Source organism: Carcharhinus amblyrhynchos, chromosome 10 (genome assembly GCF_965287045.1).
Source record: "Carcharhinus amblyrhynchos chromosome 10, sCarAmb.v2.hapA, whole genome shotgun sequence".
NCBI lineage: Eukaryota > Metazoa > Chordata > Chondrichthyes > Carcharhiniformes > Carcharhinidae > Carcharhinus > Carcharhinus amblyrhynchos.
The window spans coordinates 60003177-60020885 of NC_137333.1; the positions used below are offsets into that span (position 1 = coordinate 60003177).

Below are 17709 nucleotides of genomic sequence, written 5' to 3' on the forward strand. Positions count from 1 at the left end.
CTTTCTCTACCTTTCTACTGGTGATTATGCACAACCATGCATAAGACATTCTCATTTGGTAGAACACATTTATGTACTTCATAACCAAGTGGATGCTTATTTTGTAGGGACAATCATGCAAATTTTCACATTCATCGCACGAAAGTCCCTTGTGAAGCAATGCTAACATTATTTGTGACAGAATACATATAATTGTTCCAAGATGTACTCTTATCAGTTAAGATTCATATGAGGAGACCAATATATTCTGCACTTCCTCATAATCATTTGTGGCAATTGGACAGTTTCCTCTCTTGTCAGATATTTTGCTGAGAAGGAGCTTAAGTTCATTTAGATCAGCTCAATAGGCTTAATACACGTGATTATGTTAAATGTAAAATTTTGTTGCACGAGGATAAGATGAAGGAAATTAATCGACTTAAGAATTGGTGATACCTGCATTCAGATGGCAGTTGTGACAACGCCTCACTCACCTGAAGAAGGAGCTAGACTCCAATAGCTTGTACTACCAAATAAACCTGTTGGACTTTAACCTGATGATGTGAGACTTCTTACTAGAAATATAAAAACAGATATGAGTTTCAGCAGCTATTTAAAAAGAAAAGTGCTAATAAAGTGAGCAATGGTCCTATAAAAAGTGAGTCTGGGGAATTAATATCGGAAAATAAGGAGATGACAAGAAAACCAAGGAAATGGTACTGAAATTTTTGGAGCTGTGGGCTAACAAGTCCCGGGACTTGCTAGATTTCATCATGGGGTCTTAAAAGAAGCGGCTAGTGAAATGGTTGATTCATTGGTTCTAATTTTTGAAAATTCTCCAGATTCAAGGAAGGTTCCATTAGATTGGAAAATAGTGAATGTAACTCTTTAATTCAAAAAAAGAAGACAGAAAGCAGGAAACTACTGGCCAGTTAGCTGAACATCTGTCACGGGGAAAATGTCAGAAGCCATTATGAAAGACATTGTAACAGCATTTAGATAAATTCAAGGTAATCAGGCAGAGTTGATATGCTTTTTTCAGAAGGAAATCATGTTTAACCAATTTATTGGATTTCTTTCAAGAAGCAACATGTGCTCTGGATAAAGGGAACTGATGGATGTACTGAACTTAGATTTTCAGATGGCATTTGGTAAGGTGTCACATCGAAGGTTCTTGCTGAAAATAAAAGCACATGGTGTATGGGTTACATCTTGGTATGAATACAAGACTGGCTGGCTAACAGGAAACAGTGCAGACACATTTTTTTTGTTAGTAAGATGTAATGAGTGGTGTGCCACAGGGATCTGTGCTGAGGCCTCAACATTTTACAGTTTATATATTTATGACTTGGATGAAAGGACGTAAGGAATGATTGTGAAATTTATTGATGAGACAAAGTAATATTGGAAAATAAGGAGATGGCAGATAACTGAACAGGAATTTTGCATCAGTCTTTATCATAAAGGACATGAGTAACATCCCAGAAACAGCTGTAAATTAGGAAGGTACACAAGAAAGTCAAAAAGTAAGCTGTGAAGAGCACATGAGGCTACAAAGGAAAGCTAATAGAATGCTATTGTTTATCGTGAAGGGAATTGAGCACAAAAGTTGAGAGGTTATATATGGCATTGGTGACACCATGTTTGTACAGTATTGGTCACCTTATTTAAGGAAGGACACGTATCCATTGGAAGCAATTCAGAGAAGATTTACAAGACTAATGGCAGGAAGAGGAAGGTTGTCTTATGAGAGAGGTTGCACCAGAAAGGTTTCTTTCCAAAGGAGTTTAGGAGAGTAAACGGTGTTCCTGAAAGGTCTTGAAAGAGTCAATGTGGAAAGGATATTTCCTCATTTAGAAGCATCTAGAAGTAGGGGGTCACTCTTTAAGAATAATGAGGTCATCCATCTAAAACAGAGATGAGGAGAATGTTTTTCACTTAAGTGTTGTGGGTCTTTGAAATGCTTTCTCAAAAGACCATAGAAGCAGAATCTTCTAATATTTTTAAGGTAAAACCAGATGGCTTATTGATAAGCAAAGGGCCTATCTGGGTAGGGGGCAATGTGGAGTTGAGGTTACAGTCAGACCAACAATAATCTAACAAAAGCAGAGCAGACTCAAGTGGCTAAGTGGCCTACTCCTAATTTGTATGTTCATATAAGGGTCTGTAACTCAACAATACAGACATAAGGGCATTGACACAATAAGAGCAGAGATGACATTTGGAAATATTTTTTACATAGCATATTATTTTGATATGGAGTGCACAGCCTGAAAGGATGGTAGAAGCAAAATCAATGATAACCTTCAAAAGAAAATTGGATACAGTTGAAGGCTATGGGAAAAGGGTAGGGATTTAGACTAATTGGATAAAGCCTAAAAAATAATTGTTGGGGTACAATGGGCCAAATTGTCACCTTCTGTGATGCATCATTCTACAATTTTAATTTGCTCCTGCTCCCACCATGCTCCTGTGATGTTAGTGTACCTTTAAGAGGTTTTTAAAAAATCTTGCTCTCTGCAATTGTAAGCAGACCTTTTCAGCTTCTTTTTCATTGTTGCCCAGTTGTCTAGAGGAGTCATTTTATTGCTACTTCAATGGTTTAAATGGGGTTTTATTTAATGTTACTATTGGCCTCAGGTATTTGCTGAAATTGTTTTATGACCCTGCATGGCTAGGAGGAAGACTGGTTGGCAGGTCATGTGTTTTGGACAGTTTTTTTTCCCCCCTTCCTATTGAATTTAAGGTTTCATTTTCTGTTTGGCTGCTGACTTCAGTTTTCTTTAGAAGGGAGTGGACATCAGACTGAAAGCAGTGTTTCTGTCTTGTTGGTGTGAAGCTGATCTGACTTCAAGCTGTTCTGGGAATTACCAGAGGGCTGCTAGAAGTTACAAGGCTGAGCAGTCAGGATTTCAATTCTCTAACCAAAGGACTCAGTTCCAGTATCACATGAGTATTAGCCTTTGCTGTGTTAAACTGGTGGTAAAGGTTTTGTTTAAGGAATTTGTTTTGTTGGAATGGTGTTTAGCTGTTAAGGTTTATAGAATTTCCTAATTGTTTTGTTTTTGTTGTAATTGGTCAAAGTCATTGTTAATTTTCTTATTATACATGTGAACTGCATTCTTAAATAAACTTTGAAAAAAGTTCCTCAGTTGGTCGTTTGAATCATACCTAAAGTAAAACATATGGTGCTTACCCCAGCTAAATTCAAAGTGCAAAACTTTTGTTCCTGATCGGCTTCATAAAACACTTTGGAGTTTCTGACAACTATTAACACGCCCACCCACCTAAAGCCTCCAATTTAAAATGCTTATCTTTTTGTTTAAAAATCTTCAAAACCTTGCATTCTCTATTTCTTTAATCTCCTCCAGCCCCACAACCTCTTCCTCTCAAATATTGCGATCAACAGACTCTGGTCTTTGGTACATCCCTTCACTTCACAACGTATTTTCTAAAACCCTGCAATATGCTTTACATCTGTGAAGGTAGGAAAAAGCTTTACATGAGTGGATATCCCAAATAGTTATTCAGAATCAATTAAATTGTTTTCAAACACAGTTGTTGCTATGCAGAAAACGTAAAGGAAGGCCCCATCAGCAGTAAATTAATGACCACATCCAGATTCTGGAAGTAATGGTTAAAGCAAGAATGTGGGTCAAGGCATTGGGAGAACTATATGCTTTGTGAATAGATCTGTAGAATATGTGCTTGGCAACTGGAATGTTATATTTAACATCTCACCCAAAAAGCAGCCTGCTATTGCTTTGGTAGTGCATATAATTTTCAAACAAACTTACATGATGAAGCCTTGCAGCAGAACATAGATCAACAGTCAGAGGCTGTAACATTGCTATCCAAGCCAAACTGCCAATTGGCTCAATGAGTAATGCTTTCCTTCATTCCTGCTGCATAACAAGGCCTTGCTTTACCCTCGAGTTACTGTTTGTTTGTGTTTTGTGTTTATAAGGGCCATAATCATTTCCTTATAGTCACTGACTAACCTGAAAAATGTGTGTGCTGAACAATGATTGATTCAGTAATTGACCTCTGAGTCAGCAGTTTATGGATTCAAGTAAGGGTTGGCAGCTTTGATATCAGGCATTAAACTGGGCTTCCTTTGTCTAGTCAACTTCATCCACTATTCAGGGCAACATTTCTCCTTAACTCATTGCACCAAAAAGAGACTGGGTGCAATCTTTTCATCTTGCTATGCCCATCGATCAACATGGTGAGCTGACAAGATAGTGTTTTGGGAATTGGATTGCTACATTCTAGCCCTGTTTTTTTTACTGATGAGAATGGCTTCACAGCTATAAAGGGTGTGAAGCTCATGAACATGAGAGTATCTAGATTGAAGTATCACTAAGGAGTCTGGCATGGCTACGTCCTCCCTCTGAATGCTGGCGAGGCATCGCACTGGCAAGAATAATTACTGGTCTCCACCATGCCCAGGGAATTGGAGGCCATTGAAGCCTCCTGGTAATTGGGCCAGTGCCTACCTGGCTGTGCCCACCTGACACCCTGGAAGTGCCCATCTGGCATTAAGGGAGCGCCACTTGGGCACTGTGTGCCAGGGGCAGTGTCAAAGAGGTGGGGTGTGATTGGGGGTGAAGTTGTGCTGGGGGTGAGGGGGAGGGATTATGACATGGGGACTATGCAAAATGGTGGGAGGAGGGCTATGCATTCTGATGGGGTCTATGCATGGGGGGGAATGGGTGGGACTATGCATGGGAGATTGTGAAGGGAGGGCATGGGGGGTACATGAGGGCCCAAGGGGCCATTGAAGCCCCCAGTGGCTGGAGATATGGCTGGGCATTGCCCATCAGGCAGTGCCAGCTTGGCAATGCTAACTGGCACTCTGTCAATGCCAGCTGAGCACTGCAGGGGCAGTCCTGTGGGGGTTAGGGCATGATGGGGTGGAGCCTGAGGGGACTGGGACGTGAGGGCAGGTACATAAATGTGAGCATGAGGGGTAAGTCATGAAATATGGGGTTGTGAAGAGGGAGGTTATGGAGGGGTCTCATGAGGGTGGGTCGGACCCCGATCCTGGTGATCTTTATTGGGGAGGGGCATGAGTAAACATGCCTTTAATGAATAGAGGAGGGGGGTCCCTAATGTCCATGGGAGGAAAGAGGGGGGCCCAATTTCAATTTGAGATTAGGTTGCCCTTAAAAAATGGCACCCAATCTCTGTGAAGCTAGGTTTACTGGCATGTTTAGCCCCTCTCAGAAGTAGTGCAAAATTCACCACTCTCAAAAAATGATTAAGTGCCACAGGATTGGTAGCATTTGACTTTCTCTTGTAGACACAGTATTTGCATGGCTAGTCCAGTTCAGTTTCTGGTTAATGGTAACCCTCAGAATGTTGAGAGTGGGGGATTCAGCAATGGTAATGCCATTGAATATCAAGCGGTGATGGCTAGATTCTCTTGGATGCATATGATCCGTACTTTTCTTAATCCAAACCACAAAGAAAATGCTATTTGATTTGATTAGCCAATTGTTGCCTATGTACCTGATATCATACACACACTGACATCCATACATGATATTGTTCAGTTGTGTGCTGGGCAGAGAGTATCATTTTGGGCTGACAGCCACATCCTGTTGGTGGAAAATACTATTTGCCTAGCCACTGCACTGCAGCAGCACAAAACCACTGTCTTAATCTGTTCAAATTTCTCAGATACTTCACCTTTCCAGGGTTCCTGTTACTTTCTCCATGGCGTTGCTTTCTCCATGGCAATGCTTTGGCCAATCAGAGCCAACTTGCTAAACAATCAGCCCCCTTTATCTGTAGTAAAAATTGTGGTGATTGTTTGAAGTTTAGCATTCTTGCATATGTTCTGATGTGTGCAAGATGAAAAACTCTGTAACATGCCTCTCTTTTCTGCATTTTTAACAAAATGAACAATATGTCATTAACGTTGTTTTAAATTGGTCTTGGCAATGGTGGTTGTGTTTATTTACTAGATATTTAGTAGAAAACTGTTTTCACTTTTGTAATTTTTGTACGCTTAAAGAAAAATGTATTTAATCTGGCATGTTGTTTTTCTTCCAATCAAATTTATTTATAAAAATAAATGGGTGGCACGGTAACACAGTGGTTAGCATGGCTCCAGGGACCTGGGTTCGATTCCCGGCTCGGGTCACTGTCTGTTTGGAGTTTGCACATTCTCCTCGTGTCTGTGTGGGTTTCCTCCGGGTACTCCGGTTTCCTCCCATAGTCGAAAGATGTGCAGGTTAGGTTGATTGGCCGTGCTAGAATTGCCCCTTAGTGTGCTTAGGTTAGAGGGATTAGCAGGTAAAATATGTAGGGATGTGGGGGTAGGGCCTGGGTGGGATTGTGGTCAGTGCAAACTTGATGGGCCGAAGGGCCTCTTTCTGCACTGTAGGTTCTATGATTCTATATGAACTTGGATACCAAAACATTATTGCACCTTGGAGTAATTATATTAAAAAGCAAACTTAATTATTTGTATTTTGCTTCATAATACAAAGATTTGTGGTTAGCCACCTTCAGATTTTTCACACCCTTGGGGAACTGTAACATGCTGACCGAATGAGATGTTGATAGCGTGAGTTTTGCTGACAGAAAGTAAAGAAATGGTTTTGGTTGGAGACAGAGTGAGCAGAATTTGCAAGACTAAGTAGGGAGAATTAATTTTAAGCAGCTATGTCTAGAGTTGCATAGTGTGATGATAGTAGTTGTTATATTTATATATTTTTATGTTTAAGGGGAATGTTTTGTCAGTGGAATTACTCCCAGAGTGAAGCATCTTATCTTCACATTTATGTCAAAATAAAAGTTGGAGTCTGGTCTGGTTTCCTAATGTAATTTGAGAATCTGGTCCAGGGCCCTAACAATAGGAGTATAACGATATCAGGATCAGGGGCTCAGCTGGTGATGCATGTGACAGGCATGATGGGTGTCCTGAATCTGCACACATCACAGAGGCAGAGACAAATAACAGATGTAGAAAAAAAATGTGATGGAGCTCAACACATTTCAGATTAAGGACTGGTAAATGACAATTCAATTGCACACACTATTTGTCTTTTTTTTTCAAATTGAGGGGAACATTCATTTGACTTTGCAGAACATGCAGCAAAGGGTACACTTAACCCTATTTTGATAGGAACTTGTGTCTATTAGGAATTAGATATTATCAATCTCCAAATGGTCTCTTAGAACTGTTCTGTATCACTGCTGTTCTTAAATGGAAACTTAATTGTGATCAAGCAACATGCCTATTCTGATCCATGGTGTATGAAAATATTGAGAATATGGGATTGTCAGTTTTAACCATGTGTAGAAAACACCAATAAATTTTCAAATGGTGAATCATGTCTTGTTGTAAATGTCTTTTTCAAGAAGTAGCACATTGAAGTTCCACCTTATTACATCATGGAGCATGGAGGTCCTTACAAAGATTTTGATTAACTATTTTGAATGTGGAAGGTACTTTAATGTTCCTTGCTGAACTGTTTCAGCAGACTCTGTCTCTTCAATCTTGGCAGCTTGAAAAAAGATTCCAAATTAAAGTGGTTATGATCATGGCATAAGCATAAGATTTCTTCTAGCATTCACTGAACTGGTGGGAAGTTTAGCTCGGTGGCGCAAAAGCCAAAATATTTTCAGTTTTGCAGTTGGCTATAGCTGTTCCACTTGAAAAGCAACATGCCAAATAGTGCCAGATCAGGGTGACATTAAGGCACTTCAGCCTGAAATATGTGACTTCATCAAACTAGAAAACATCGTTTGAAGAGTAAGTTATGCAATTCAAGAGAAAGGACAGTTAACAATGACGGAAGCAGCTTTTAATAATCGGCTTCCTGTTCAGAAAAGAACATTTCGAACCCCTCTTTGCCGGAGAGAGAGGGAAATACATTGCCCTGGACTCCGTGCTGCATTGACTGGGCTGTTGCTGCTTTATTTGCGGTTAATGCTGGGGAATTGCTGTCTCCGAATCACGTGGTTGTACAGCCGGCTGACGTGGTGGGAATATAAGTCACGGAAGTTTTTAATACTCACTTCCAGTTGAAACGAGTTGGATGGAATTGGACTCGTGTCGCTGGTAAGTGCTGGGGGGGCGGGTGCTGTGGGTGGAATTAACAGTTTACAGAATGGGGTGAAAATCAATGTGTTTGTGCTCTTAAAGAAATGGGAAAGCTGTTTCGTTTCGCGATTATTCAGCAGCATGTTGGAAACCCTGGTCTAAATTCCAATGTGTCAGCCAGGTCATTGGCCAGCGGAGTCGTTCCCACAACTTCAGCAAACTGCTGGGAGGGCTCTTGGTTCTGGCCAGGGAGCTGGGCAATGTTGCTGCTACTGCTGTATTGCAAATGGATTATTAATGTTCAATCTCAGGAATGCTGGTGTGTTTTTAATCTCTTTACTCTGAGTTTTTTTTGAAGAATGGAAATCAGAATTTAACGGCCGCTTGTCTTTGCGATTGTCTGTTCTCTCGGGCAATTTTGTTAAGAGCGTTATGGATTCTTGTCTTCTAAATAATGCACACTGCTGTCACGGAGTGTCGGTGGTGGAGAGAGGGGATATATAAATTGGTACTCGGATGCTGATTAAGTGGGCTGCTTTATGCTGAATTATATCAAATCTTTTGAGTATTGTTGGGTCTCCACTCATCCAGACAAATGAATATATTCCATCACACTCCTGATTGTGCTTTGTAGATGATGGACAGACTTTGGGGAGACGAGAAGTGAGTTACTCATCTCAGAATTCTCAGTCTCTGACCTTTTTGCAACTTGCGATTGAAGCACATGGAACGCACAAAACATACAAATAAGGTCTGTTTATTCTATTGGCACCAAAGTGGTATCAACTGTCAAGGGAAGGTGTAACTGCAAAAACAAAATATTCACTGTCAATGCTCCAGGTCTCTGTCGTGTTCAGGACCTTGACTTTGCAATGCAATCATTCACTCGCTCACATGGGGCTTCTCCAACTCAAAGGTACTAGTATTTGGTTTGAATAGGTTTCCAATTCCCTTCCTGGTTCCTTCACCATCCTCCGGCTTCAAGCAGCTTCTGTGTTATTGCCATTCACAAACCCTGCTTTTTGACTTGAGTGCTTTTTCCTTTGCCTCATGGTATCTGACAGCATCCCTCAGTTTATCAAAGACACTGCTCCATGCAGGGAGGGACCCATGGGCTGACAGGTTCCCTGAGTTGGTGTTCTATCCCAACATCACTACCTGCTTGTAGAAACCCCACTATGCTATTACCCTTGGTGAGTGGTGGCCACAACGTTTACAAGTTTCTGGTTAACAGTAAACTGCAAGATGTTGATTTTTCTTTGGCAAGTAATGCCATTGTTCGCTAAGGGGAGGTAGTTATATTTTTGGTTTTGCTGAGATGGTTGGCACAGGTGTAGCACAGATGTTACATCTCACTTATTAGTCCAAGCCTGAATATTGTTGAGGTCTTGCTGCGTACACAATAGACTAAACCAGTACCTGAGGAATGGCACTGAATACTTTAATCATGTTATGTTCCAGTTAGGGGCCATTAGCATTTAAAGAGAAATCAGAATGACTTGTCTTAAACAAAAGAACTACAGCATAGATTTCATTTTTTAAAAATGAAATCAACCTTTATTTTTTACTAAAGACTTAAACATAACAAGCACTATTAAGTGGACAATGTGGTTTATAACTACATACACCGTCAGATTTGCTTCTTTAGTTTTCCCAAGAATTTTCTTATGCCTTATTATAGAAGTTAATTACTCTAGCTATCAGGACCAGCCATAGTCCTCTGAAAAATACTTCTCCTGAGTTCCAGCTATTATGAGGTAAGACTTCCATTTATTACCTGACTGTGGTTCCATGTTCTCAGTACTAGCTTTCTTTTGTTAAGAGACTGCGAATGCCACTGGAGATTTTTCCACCAGATTCAAATTAGGCTATCTTCCAGATTATATTCCCTTATGAAATCCAAATAATGATTAAGGCCTGCCACATTCCACATGGCAAATGATAAATTTAGCTTTTTGCCTGCTTACAGTGCAGGCTTACTAACAACCATTTAGTTTGGCTAACTTTTCTCAGTAAGTTGCAAATTGCATGCACCAGGTCCAAACTGCAACTAACTCTCTCAGCAAATAAAGTTTATTTATTAGTCACAATTAGGCTTACATTCACACTGCAATGAAGTTACTGTGAAACTCCTCTAGTCACTACACTCTGGCGCCTAACCAGATACGCTGAAGGAGAATTTAGCATGGCCAGTGCACCTAACCTGCACATCTTCGGACTGTGGGAGAAAACCAGTGATGACCTGGGTTGAGATGATTGGACTCCAGCAACCACAACCATTTTCTGTGGTACTTGATCTGACTCCAACCATGGAAATGTTTTCCCTGATTACCATTTTCTTCAGTTTTGCTACAGTTCCTTGTTTAAATACATTTAAATTCCTTGTTTAAATACAGCTTTGATGTTAAGGATCGTCACTCTCACCTTATCTTTTGAATTCAGCATGTTTGTCCATATTTGGACCAAGAGTGTAATGAGATCTGGAGTACTGCTGCGCAGGTTGTGGTTTGTAAATGTTGCTTGAAAGCACTATCAACGACACCATTCATATCTTTTCTGATGAATGAGAATAGATTGATGGGGTGGTAATTGGCAGATTGGATTTTTTTCTCTTTTTGTGGCAGGACATTTTTCACATGTTGCCAATGTTGCAGATGAACTGGAGAAGCTTGGAGAGGGGTGTGATATGTTCTGAAGTATCTGTCTTTAGTACTGCAGTAGGGTGCTTTTAGGGCCCGAAGCCTTTGATGTATCCAATGCTTTCAGCCATTTCTTAATGTTGCATGGAGATATGAGTGACATTGGCCAAGAACTTGGATCTATGAATGTGAGGACCTTAGGAGAAGCAATATTCAACAATTCTGGTGGAACAATATATTTTGTGCTGATGTGCTGGGCTCACCCATCATTTTGGATGTGAATGTTTGCAGTTTCCACTTGGTTAGTTGTTTTAATTGTCTGCCATCACTCATGATTGAATGTAGCATGACTCCAGAGCTTTGCCCTGATCTGTTGATTCTAGTATCACTTTTTTCTGTCTGTTGCATGCTACTTCTGTTCAGCACACATGTTAGTCCTGTGTTATAGCTTCATCAGATTGGCACCATTTTGATATGCGTCTGGCACCTCTACTGCCATGCTCACCTGCACATCTTTGAACCAGTTTTGATTTCCCCTAGCTTGATAAGAGAGTGAGGAATTAGCCTGATTCTGAGCTAATGGATTATCATGGAATAAAATTTTGTTGCCACTGATGGCCCAGGGTCCTTAATGGGTGCCCAGTTTTGAACTGCTAAATCTGTTCAGAATCTACCCCATTTAGCGTAGTGGTAGTGCCACACAACATGATGGAAGGTATTCTCAGTGTAAAGATGGTACTTCATCTGTAGAAGAACTGCGCGCCAGTTGTTCCTACAAATACTGCCTTTGCAAAGGATAGAGAGGTTAAGTATAATTCTTCTCTTGGTTTTCTTTTCATTTGCCTCAGGTCCAGCCTGCCCAATTCTTCCTTCAAGACTTTGCTAGCTTGGTGAGTAGTGGTGCATCTGGGCCACTCTTGGTGATGTGCATTGAAGTCCCCCACCTCAGAAGATATTTTGTATTTTTCTACTTTGAAATACTTCTGTATTTTTCTATTCTGAGTGGAATTCTTATATTTCTCTCCACAGGAGTAGGATGCGCACAAGACAGCGTATCCCTTTAATTTTTCTTTGAATGTTCAGAACCCAATTTATTTTGCAAAACATTGTTGCTTATTGGACTTCAATGTGAAGTTGTTGCTGCAGAATGCAAGGCTATTTCCTTCCTGTTATCCTACAACATTTGCTGACTCCTAACAACAGTTAACATTCAAACAGAGCAAAATTCTGTTATAAAAGTAAATGGAATAATAAAAGGATAATCTCCCTGATGGTGACACACATGATTATTCTTCAAGGTTGTTAAAAACAAAAGTTGAATATGCTTTTATGAACTAAAAGCAATATCATTGTTTTATGGAATTATGCTGAAGTGGAGTAGGGAAGATCTTTTGTTGCACGAGAGCTATTGAATGAACGGTATCTAATAACTGCTATTCTGTACACGTACCTTACTGTGGAACTAAGTAGGTTCATGATTCTAGCCAACCCACATTCATTCATTCATAACTCCTTTTGGAAAGATCAATAAAATGCATTAGATCATAATGGCTTTCATATTGATATTACATTATCGTTCATGTAGATTTAGACAATTAAGAATCAACTTCTATAAATGTGAGATACTTTCAAGTGACTGATGTCATTGAATCCAACAAGATGTCTATGATGGTCCTAATTTGTGAAGACAAAAGTAGCCTTATTGATTCTATTCTGCAGAATTAACTGATCAGAGTCCATTATATGATGAGGATATTGGAATTAATTGCACTGCCTGTAGGTGAGGGAAGGCAAAATCTTCCCCATTCCTTGTTGCTATTTATTAGCACATGAATCCCAATATCTAAATACAAATGTGGATAAGAACAGGATTGAGCTGCTCCATGGTAGAATGACATAATAGCACTTGGGTACATACAGGCCCCATAGCTTGTTTTGGCTAGGTGGCTGGTGTATGGTTCAGGATAATGTCGAAACCATGGTTTTGAGTTCTGTTCCTGCTGAGAAGACTTGGGACTTACCTTCCTGTCATGCTGCTGAGTGTGGAAGCCATTCTAAACAAAAACCTGCCATGAAAACACTTTGGGATGAAGCAACAGCAGACAATAAACCAAGGGATTGTGCTCAGGCAGAGCCTACATGACATGATAGGACTTGTATAGCTTGTGTAGCCAGTCAGTTGAGTGATTGGTGGGCTGCTGAGGTATGTGAAACTATCCTGGCATGAGCTGGCTGCAACAGAAGAGGGTGTGAGCAGGAAATTCCTTCACAATTGGCTGCTTAATTGATAAAAGATGTTAACTGCTTTTTTTTAAAATCACCGTTTTTCTGAAGTATTGACATTTTTGGATTTGGCACATTTCATTTAAAAATTAATTATTTTTTATATACCAAGCGTAACTGTTTTGAGGATGCTGTTCAGGTGCCTGTGCTAACAGATGAATATCAGCTTGGAAAGCAAAACTGCCAGAGTTTGGGGTTCCTTTTTTTTGTGCCTCTGCCATAAGTTATGTGGTGCTGCGGGTTTTACTACTTAGAAGGTTAGAAATCCCACTACCCATATTCATTGCCATTCATTACAGCAAGAGCAGGAGGTACTAGCTTTTACTGCACAAAGTGGAACATCAAAGACCTTTGAGGGAGACGAAATGCTGGAAGCATTCTCTTTTGGTGGACTTGCAGTTTATTATTGTAAGGATGGAGCTGAGAAGGAAAGCAAACTCTGTGCAGAGGAGAAAAGCTGGCGGCAAAACTTTGGAAGGAGAGTTAATGAAGAAACGGGAAACATTTCTTTTCTGGAGGGAAGAAACTGGTTTCAGCACTTTTGGGAGCACAAGAAGAGAAAGAGGAAGCTGGGATTGACGCATTGCAGGGTGGGAGAAGCGGATTGCACCATTTGAGGAAAAGAAGTGTTGAGTAAGGAATGAAAGAGAAGTGTTAGCTTGAACTTGAAGGTTGGTTATAAGGGAAAAGGTATGAAGGTTAGGTAGAGGTACTAGCCAGTATTTTTTGATCTCGCTTGGGCAAGTCTCGTAAAATATTACCCAAGGCCAATGGAGGATTCTGTTCTGCAAGCTGCACCCGCCCCAATTCTGGGGTAAAATTTCGGCCACTGTCTCTGCATAAAATGATCAGGGAGTTAGAATGTGTACACCATTTTTTAGAATTGGGCCTAGACGGGGCATTGTAAACTGATGGGCTGTGTGTTTGGAGGAAGGAAAGTGGTGATGTAACATCTTTTGTAAGCAGGGACTTTTTGGTCTTCTAAGAATTCAAATGCCCCTTTGTTTTCCCTTTCCTCAATTGTGGAGTATAAATGTATTTCACACAAGCTCTGGACTCTAGGACAGTTCCACACATCATCTTCCTTCAATTCAGAACCATCCTTCAACTACTGGGGCCTAAGCCGTAGAATTCTCTCCCAGCTCTACCTCTCACTCCACAATTCTTGCTTCGTTGACCGTGCTTTTAATCATCTAACTTGTTTATCCTTTCTTGGCTCAGTCAGTTGTCCTATTGCTCATGTTTGAAGTGCCTTGAGATGCTCCATTAAAGACACTAATTGTAAATGAAAATTATTTCAGAATCTGTAGCTTGAAGATGTTCACTAGCTTAGTTTTCGAGGTTGGCATTTATGCAGTGCTCCTCTTTCTCTCCTCCACTTTTAGAATGAATTGCTAGCTGTTTACTATAATCATGGAATGAACAGATTACTTTGGAATTGATTCCATCCATTCAAGCTTGGTCACAATCACAACCGTCACATCAATGGTGAGGGATTTGGAAATTTATTTAGTTGTCACCTTTCTATACCCTTCCTTTTAAATTTTGATATTTTATTCAATCAATCGCTGTAAGGTCAGCTCCACTGAAAGTAAATATTTAATTCCTTATATTTAATGATACCTGTATGTAACAGATTGTGGGAATGTGGTATAATCTATAGTTTCTATGGTACTTATTTGCCACTTCCACAAACTCCTAGCTACCATTGATTTCATTTCCTCTTTTTGGAGTCATTTGATTACCCTTAGAGATTATTTTTAATGATTTGCTTCAGATATTCATTATTCTCCTTACTGAGTGGGAACAGGGACATTCATCATTTATTAGACAAAAATGGGGTATTTTTACTGCCATTAGTTAACAGAGGTAAAAATGGAAGTAGGAAACGCATATTAAAATTTTTAATTGAGTGGGGTCTTTTTTTTTAAACAGATGTTTAATTTTGGGAGGAATGAGTTGCAATAAATTCTTTGAGATTGCAAAGACAATGTGGCTTTTTTATTCCTAGCATAAATGTCTCCATAATTGTATGAAAATAATATAGTCTAACATTCCATTGTAATTTAAAATTAGTTGAGTTGGAGTAAAAAAAAATAAATCCCTAAATTATTTTCACCTTTATCTGCTTTCTGTCCTGCACACCTCCCCCACAACATGCCAATTTACCATATTTCTTCTCCCCCTGATTTGCTTCTTTTTTTTTCACTCCCATCACAAAGTTGTTCCAACTTCTGCTTATTCCAGGATATGTAACCGTGAACCACTGTTCATTTATCATGTCATTTTCATGGTAATAACAAAATAACTTGTATGCTCCCTGAAGTATCTAATGATTTATGCTGATATTTGCATTGAATGTAAAAACAGACAAACCGAAGTGGAAATTTACCATTTGGTCCCTCAATGGCCTTTCAAGTTCTATATTGCCACCTACCCCGATAACCTTTGATCTCCCTTGCCTAAAAAGGATCTATCTGCCTCAAAAACATTCAGTGACCCTGCCTCCAAAGCCTCCTAAGGCAGAGTTCTAAAGTTGTACAACACTCAAGAGAAAAACATTCTTATCTCTTCTTAAAAGGGCGATCTCTAATTTTAAAACAATGCCTCCTAGTTTTGGATTCACCCACAAAGGAAAACACGGTTCCCAAGTTTAGTCTTAATGTTACTTTTGATCTGATTTTTAACTGCATTGAACAAAATTAAATAATCGCAATAAGGCATTGACATGTCAAAAGAAAAAATCCATTAGCAAAGTAGAGATTATGACTAAAGAAATTTTTAAAACAAGAATGTTGAGGTTTGATCCATTTTTGACTTGTCAGAAAATGCTGCTTTTTTTTTCAAATTGTCATGCATATTGGACACAATTATTTATCTATTTGATGTCCCAAGTACCGTATTGCACGGTCCTCTCAATTAATATTTTTTGATCCATTCTATAGTACGAAGTGACAATCTGACATAATTATACCCATAGAATCATACCTTACAGATAATGTGCCAGGCACCTCCATCCTGGGGTATGCCCTGTCCCACCAGCATGACAGACCCAGCACAGGTGGTGACCTAGTTGTATACATTGGGGAGGGAGTTGGACTGGGTGTTTTCAACATCAGCTTAGGCTCAGTAAGGCTCTCATAGCACCAGGTCAAATGCCTGGGTAAGGAACCTTCCTGCTCATTACCACGTACTGTCCTCCCTCAGCTGATGAGTCAGTACTCCTCCATGTGGAACACAACTTCAAGGAAGCACTGAGGGTGGCAAAGGCATAGAATGGACTGTGGATGGGGGACTTTGATGCCCATCACCAAGAGTGGCTCAGTAGCACCACAAAGGACCAAGCTGTAGGATTTCCTCAGAGTAGGGGCACAGATCTAATTATCTTCAGCTGCACTATCAGTGACCTTCCTTCCATCATAGGATCAGAAATAAGGATGTTTGCTAATGTTCAGCAGCATTTGCAATTCCTCAGAAACTGAAGCAATCCACGTCCAAATGCAGCAAGCCCTGGACAATAATCGAGGCTTGAACTGACAAGTGGCAAGTAACACAAGTATCAGGAAATGAACATCTGCAGCAAGAGAGAATCTGATCATTGCCTTATGACATTCAATGGCATTACCATTGCTGAACTCTCACGATCAATATCCTGGGAATTGTCATTGTCCAGAAACTGAACTGGGCTAGCCATATAAATGCTGTGGCTACAAGAGGAGGTCAGAGGCCAGGAATCCTGCACAAGTAACTCACCTCCTAACTGCCCAAAGCCTGTCCACCATCTACAAGGCACAAATCAGGAGTATTATTTGAATACTTTTTCTTTGCCTAGATGAGTGCAGCCAGAACAACACTCGAGAAACTTGACACCATCCAGGACAAAGCAACTTGCTTAATTGTTATCTTGACCTCAAACATTCGGTTTCTGCACCCCTGACTCACAGTGGCAGCAGTTTGTATTGTCTACAAGGTCTGCTGCAGGAACTCACTAAGGCTCCTTAAGCATGCTCCAAACCCATGAATGTTATCATCTAAAAGGACAAGAGCAGCAGACACATGGGAACACGGTGGCACAGTGGTTAGCACTACTGCCTCACAGCGCCATGGATCTGGGTTCAATTCCGGCCTTGGGTCACTGTCTATGTTTGTACATTCTTCCCACATCTGCATGGGTTTCCTCTGGGTGCTCCAGTTTCCTCCCACAGTCCAAAGACATGCGGGTTATGTTGATTGGCCATGTGAAATTGATCCTAGTGTCAGGGGGATTAGCAGGGTAAATATGTAGGGTTTCATGAATACGGCCTGGGTGGGATTGTGATTGGTGCAGATTCGATGGACCAAGTGGCCTCCTCCTGCACTGTAGAAATTTTATGATTCTACTAACACCTGCATGTTCTCCTCCAAGGCTCACCAACTTGATATCGACATGTATTGCCCGCCTTTCCTTCACTACTGGTGGTTCAAAATGCTGGAACTCTTCCCCCCCCCCCCCAGCAGCACTGTGGATGTACCTACACCACAGGAACTGCAGCGGTTTAAGAACACAGCTCATCACTATCTCGGGGGCAATTTGAGATGGGAAATAAATACTGGCCTAGCCAGCAATGCCCAGATCCAAAGAATGAATAAAAAATTGTGGTATCCCAAACTGAAGTTTTAGTGAAAGCTGTGAATGGCACCACCTCTCACTTTGAGGTGAGATTGCTTTGAGGGGTACTCTGGCAGTTTTGAATTTCAGTGACATAAATG

General features: G+C 40.4%; 1 protein-coding gene across 1 annotated transcript in view; it reads left to right on the forward strand.

Moving 5' to 3' along the window:
* Positions 1 to 8692: 8692 nt before the first annotated feature.
* LOC145348977 (interleukin-1 receptor type 1-like) overlaps positions 8693 to 17709 on the forward strand; it is a 38443-nt gene continuing 29426 nt past the window's right edge. The window contains exon 1 of the mRNA XM_080197152.1: positions 8693 to 8789. The gene's annotated coding sequence lies outside the window, so the exon portion shown is untranslated. The remainder of the gene's footprint in view (positions 8790 to 17709) is intronic.